This window comes from Malurus melanocephalus, unplaced genomic scaffold (genome assembly GCF_030028575.1).
Source record: "Malurus melanocephalus ecotype Western Australia unplaced genomic scaffold, MMel_1.1 scaffold_91, whole genome shotgun sequence".
Classification (NCBI taxonomy): Eukaryota; Metazoa; Chordata; class Aves; order Passeriformes; family Maluridae; genus Malurus; species Malurus melanocephalus.
Genome location: NW_026623323.1, coordinates 1,669,825 through 1,676,178, shown reverse-complemented (window position 1 = coordinate 1,676,178; position 6,354 = coordinate 1,669,825). Strand labels below are relative to the sequence as shown.

General features: G+C 40.6%; 1 long non-coding RNA gene across 1 annotated transcript; it reads left to right on the top strand.

The window, feature by feature from the left end:
- The first annotated feature begins 2,142 nt into the window (after positions 1–2,142).
- On the top strand, positions 2,143–5,946 carry LOC130574894 (uncharacterized). The gene is made up of 3 exons (XR_008965480.1): positions 2,143–2,851; positions 3,427–3,567; positions 4,659–5,946. It is a non-coding gene; the product is annotated as an uncharacterized LOC130574894 (long non-coding RNA).
- Positions 5,947–6,354: the final 408 nt, after the last annotated feature.

Genomic DNA, 6,354 nt, shown 5'->3' with positions numbered 1-6,354 from the left:
TATTTGCAGATTTAGTAATTTTATTTTGGAGAATACAGCACTTAACTGTCCTGTGAAACAATGCATCTCTTCTGCCATTCTCATGGAGATGTGATGCAATGATATCACTTCCTAGTGAGTGACTGGTGAATCATTTTGTTGGTGTTCACAAGTCTCTTCTTTGCTAATAGTTTCTGCGCTGGTCTTAATATAATTTGCAAAAGCAAAAATCATAATTTCTGGGAATTTTTTCTTTAACTTTTTGTTAAAGAGCCAATACTGCTCTTTTTTGTCACATACCATACTGAACCCAAGCTCCATGCTCTCCCCAGTATACTTGTTTAGCTCAAGGTATTCACACCTATCCAGTCAATCCCTCTCTGGAAGTGGGAAGCTTGCTCACAGTAGGGTGGGAGAGGGAGGGCACTTACTTTTCTCACAGGCTCAGGTGGGTGGTTTAAATTTAATTTAAAGTTTAAAGCTCTCCTGTGGATCTGATAACCTCTTACCTGGGAGAAGAAGCACTCYGAGCTGTCATGGCTGGGTGTGCAAAGGCTCCTCTACTAGTTGAGAGCCTCTGATATTTTATTGCCTGCCTAGAAGGTGTGAGTGGTTGTTCATCTCCATCAGCTTTGCACCTCAAGTGGTGTAAAGAAGGCAGAAATCAGGAGTAAGTAGGTCCCCCAGAAATTCCTTGTCTTGGGGAGAAGAGATGGCAGCCTGTGTGGCTGTGTTGAGGTAATGTGCAAGGCCCTTGACATCTTATGCCCTGGCAAGGGTTKTTTCCTGGGGAAAAAAGAATTGCTTGTGGTGTGAATATGATCCTGTGAAGGTAAGGGCACTTGTTCTTTATTCCATTTTTTTATTACTAGGTTTGTTCTTGGCAAAGCCTGAAGCTGCTTGAGTTGTCTTTAAGACAGCACTAATCTTTTGGCAACTGCAGTGTCAAGGAATGGCATGAGAAGTGCAGAAGTGCCTTTGCACATTTCCTTGGTTGTTGGGCCAAGTGTCCCTATGTCACACACATCCCTCCTGTTTCTCTAAGCAAGCACACAACGTGCTCCAGCAAGCCCACTGCTGCCCTCCGAGGGTGTTTCTGTGTTAATTTGTACTGCCCGTTGYGCCTTTCCTTTTCTCTGTGATACATTGCACGTTGCCAGCTGGTATTTGTAACATGTTCCATAGAATTCTAAAATGAAACTTCTTTGGAGGAGGTCAGCATGCTGTGCGGGACACATCCTGTGTGTGGGCTGCATCTGACAGATTCCTGTCACTGTTACCCAACAGGCTTGTCAGAAACGACAGCACCTGCCCATGGACTGCCCTAACACAGYGATACCAGCCAAAATGGGAAGTGTTAACAGTATTGTTTGCCCCCGTGTGCTCATATTTGTAGTCCCTCTGCAGTAGGAGAGATGCTGTGTAAATATCTGAATGGATAGTTACATGTTTTGGAATAATGATACCCGGCRCCATTCCGTTCTGAGCAGTCAAGGTACAATTATTGCAGTGGAAAACAGCACAGGTTGCTTAAGAGTTTTGCAGTTATCAGTGACTTTCCTAGCCACAGACAGGTAAGGAGGTAACCTGTCTAAAAGTTTTGTCATTCTGGAAACGGTGCCAGAGATCAGATCTTCCTGATCCATTGCTGAGAAGATCTGTTCTCACACTTATGCCTACATGCTAGAGACTTTTCTGTTACATTTCTTTTTTGTGATGGATGAAATCACTTTTTTATATCATTATATAAGGTTGTTTGACTCTTTCTGCCTGTGTTGCAGCCACTAGTGTATTTCACATGTGTTTTTAGTGCTCCATAGCAGTGCCTAGTAGGGATTCTCAAAATAGCCATTGCTTCACCCTCTCTCTAAGCTTGTCTGCATTCCAAGCCACCTAATTTCCATGTGGTCCACTATTAGCCTTYCATTATAAATTATCTGATCTCTTAATTCACAGCCTAATTTTGCTTACTCTATTCAGTGGAACCACTGACCACTGAGTTTAGCAGATCCAGGCTAAAGTCACACTTGTGAGAATTTCCTGGTTGCGTGATTTCTACTTATTTTGCAAATTTGGCAAGGCWTTTTGGTTCCATGCTGCCTTGATTTCAAATACATGACCTTGAATTTGATTTAGAATTAATCTAGTAGAAGCGGGAGAATTTGAAGCTGCGTGAGGCTTCCTGTATGGTACTCTTCTGCAAGAAGAGACTCTTACTTGAAGTTAGCTTAATCCTCACTTTATTGTTGTTACTAGTCAAATTAATTGCTGTCTTTGTCAGAGATAATAAACCCTTTGCAAATCTGATAATATTTACTTAGGTGTTTTCATTTCTTGAAAGGTGAAGATGTGTAAAAAAAAAAGGAATTTTGGTGGCAGTTTGTTGGAATGAGGAATTGAAGTGCATTTTAGTCATGTACATGAATCTAYAGAACATAATCTGAAATCTTATATGTCTTTTGAGGTTTGCACTTGTTCCACTTGTGTCTTGTCTCTTTTTCTAGTCATGTTCTCAAAAATGTCACAGTAGCCACAATGGAGCATTTCTCCCATTCCCACCTGTGCTCTGTGATGTGAAAAAATAATGTTAGTACACAGAGGTCTTGACTTCCTCTTGAATACATCTGTATGATTTTATTGTGCAGTCCACTGTGCCTGTGATCTGTCTGAGAGCAGCTGGCCATGAGCATTGCCAAGGTATTGCACTGGGCTGCTGATTATTTTATCTATTTCAGAAAACTTGAAAAACTGCATCCATGAAAAAAACACTTGCAAACCACAGCCTCACCATGAAGGCATTAGGGCAGCCATGGCTATACCAAGTGTCTTAACCAGAGTCTTTCACTCTCTGACAAATCTTTTCTTCTTGAAGGTAACTGTGGGTGGTCTTCCTTTGTCCAATTTCTGTAAATTTGGTACATCACTTTCTAGTTATGCAGCTGATTCTTGTGTTTATGTGAATGGCTATTTAAAAAAAAGGAAAGATCAGATGTTTGTTGTTTCATTTCAGCATAAATCAAACTTTGTACTCACATAGCAATTCTAGTTTAGCCCCAGGAATAGCTTTAGTATTGCTAAGTGTCTGGAGAGTATTGACTACAGAGACATGATTTTAAGCAGGCTATAATAGTTTCTACAGCTGTTAACAGTTCTCAGAAGAAAGGCAGTATTATTCGTCAGTGTTTAAAATGTGCATGACTTGCATTGCACAGAAGTCAGATTGGGAGAATGTCAGAATTTTTTTTTCTGAAATTCTGCCAGGAAAGTCTTCAATAACTGGAGAAATTCTTTTCACTGGTGAAATCAACATGCAGCACATTGTGTTATTATACTTGCTTATAGCTCACCATGAAAGTTGTCTTTGTATGCGTGGATGTACGGCTTGTACTGTTTTGTTTTTATTTATTCTGCATTCTTTATTATAATGTTCTTTCCCTTTTTTTCCAGACCAGAAAGATTGTTATTGAGCCTTCCACAAAGCTGAAATAATGCTGTGTGTTAAAAAAATGTTAACAATTTGAAGAAGTTATAAAAATTTATAAGTTGACTGAATACTTTGGAAATTTCTGCATATTTTAATATAAATAGGTAATGCAAATGTTTGTTCTTTGCATTTAGAGGTGGGTCTCTGTTTTCTAAAGGTCTTGTATATAAATTTGATTCTTAAAATTACATTAGAACAAAGCCAGTGATTTTTTCAGATTGTATAATAGGAAAAATGTATTCGCTAAAGATGCAGAACATATGTGGTTGCCTCTGAATATCATATAGTCATGAAATTCAACATAAATAGCATCAGTTGTTTGAATGACTTCCTTAAGTGCATTTAGGGAGCTTCCTCTTGCAGTCAGCTGAGGTCCTTCCATTCAGTTCTGTGGGTCCTGGATTAGCCCAMAAAGAAAAGACCATGTTGCAGTTAATGGAGAGATAAAATTAGATGATTTCTTTGTAGACAATGTGAAGTTTCAGACTGTGCTGGTAGAACTTACATAGAAATTCAGTCACATAAAATCTAAGAAATCTTAGAAAATTATGGTACGTCAGATTAATTTGGTGTCAGTGAAGCACTGGAACTTTATTCATAACTGAAATCATAATAACAGGAGAAGTGAGTCCAAAACAAAGAAATGAAGAGTAGAAAGAGGTKAAAGGGAAGAGGTGAGTGACAATACTGACAGATGGGCAAGGACCTAAATGATGATAACACAGTTTTAATGCCTAGTCCAAAAACATAACAGTTCAAATGTTATGGTCCACTGGAGGTGCTGGCTGGGTTAATATCTGAAAAGACAGACATCAGGTAGCTTTTTGGGGGGTTGGAGGAGAGCAAAGTAGGCTTTGGGTGGTTGTACAGAGCTTGYCTGTTTGTAAAGTTTCCCTGGAGGAGAAAGGATGCCTGATACTCCAATGCAATTTCTTCTTGACTGTGGTAGGAACTGGGAGTGGACCTGGAGAGAGCTGCAGCTACTGAGGTCCCCTGGCCTGCACACTGTGTGCAGCCTGTCTGCTTTGTCTGTGCTCTGGGGTCCCTCTTCCTGCTTGGTTCCATCTGAAAGGAATCTCCTCTGTGCTTGGGGACAGCACAGGAAGTGGGATGTTCTGGCTTCAGAAGCACTTGAACACTGATATAACAGGACAGGGCAGAGGGAGTACTCAGAATGTGCTGTTTCATGTTACAGGTGCTGGCAGCATGTGGAGCTGAGAACAGTGAAAGCCCAAAGGAGTAGGGCACCAGAGGAGGTCATCAGGAGCAGTCATGCCTGATAAACCCTCCAGGAAGGAGAAAGGGAGAATGATTGATTGATTGATTGATTCCAAGTTTCTGTAGGTAAAGTTGGTGCCTATCTGAAATCTACTGTGATTTAGTATTTCATGATGGATTCCCTCCTGACATACTTCCTGTGAAATTTTGATAGGGCTAGAAGCACTTTGTAGCACCACTTCCATTTACAAGTGTGCAAAACTAGTGCACAACATTCCCAGGCTTTTGATTGTGCAGTTTTTATAGATCTGTTTCTCAAGACATCCTGGAACGTGCTTTGGTGAGTTGGAAGGCTTTCTTGGTCATTGACACCAGAGCTATGAAATAACATTGCTGCTAGCTGGCAGTCTGCTCTGTAGAAAGCTGCTTATAATTTTCAAAGACTGCTTTCCAAATGGARTCACTATGGTAAATGAACCCATTAAAGCTTACACTCACAAAACTGAATTCAGTTCAGGAGAATTGATTCTTCAGTCTTTTGTGAGTCACTTCCACTGTAACATTCTCTGGAATCATTCATTTTTGAGTGTTTAAAATGACTGATTGGTAATGCGGAGTTATCATAGATTCAGAGGTATTTCCATGTTCCCTGTCAATGTGCCACTTCATACCATATTCTCACAGAGACTGTTATATAAAAGTACTATTTTACAGAGCGGGGGCACAGAGAGAATAAATGATGTAGATAAGTCTGTGTAAAGAAATATGTTGCAGAACTGCTGATTCTAGGTTTCCTCATGTTACAGTGTTTAGCCTCTGGACYAGCTCTCTTGTTCTCTAGCAAAGGTTCATCACCTTTGTGCTGCAGCTCTTGCTCATCCCATCCAGCATGGACAAAAAGGTTGCACAATGTTCAGGTGAGTCTGAAAGCTGTTTGGATTCTTAGCTTTAGTGACAGCGTTATTTCTAATAAAGTGGTGGTTAGCTGAGACAAGTGTATTTAGTGCCTAAGTAGAGCATGTTTCTGTATGGCACTACTTTGGAAACAAGGAAAGCAAAAAATGTATGGTGAGGTTGTTGTCAAGAACCGTTCTTGCTACAAGCAATGGGCACARCACTTTGGCTTTTAAAGTTTGCTAAAATTATTTGCTGGTAAGATTCTGGCTTGCGAAAGGTGATAAGATGCACCAGCGCAACACAGACATCATTGCTACATCTTGTCAGTAGTTGTGAAGATACATGTTAACAACGTTAAGATTTCCCAGGCCTCTTTCAAAATGGCTGTATTGCCTCTAAGTGCACCCGTTGTCTGTCCACGAGCAGTTGGCCTTAACTGCTTCCAAGCAGGATCTCCTTGAAACCTCCTAGATAACTGGAAGTCTGAACGGATCTGTACTTACTCTACGGCAACCCACAGAAGTCTGAAGGATCTCTGCTTAGAAACTGGCCATGTTCAATCTGTAAAGAATGTAGATTTTTTGTTGTTGGGGAAAGGCTGAAGAGGGCAATAGGTGCAGGATGTGGAGGGAAGAAGCAGTGCCATGACCCTACAGCATTTCTGCATGTTGAGTCAGGGAGTGACATTTAAACAATTCTCACTGCACCCAATATGAAAAATTATGGTGCAGATCATTTTGCTGGCTGTGCTCTCAGAGAGATGAAGAGGAAAAAGA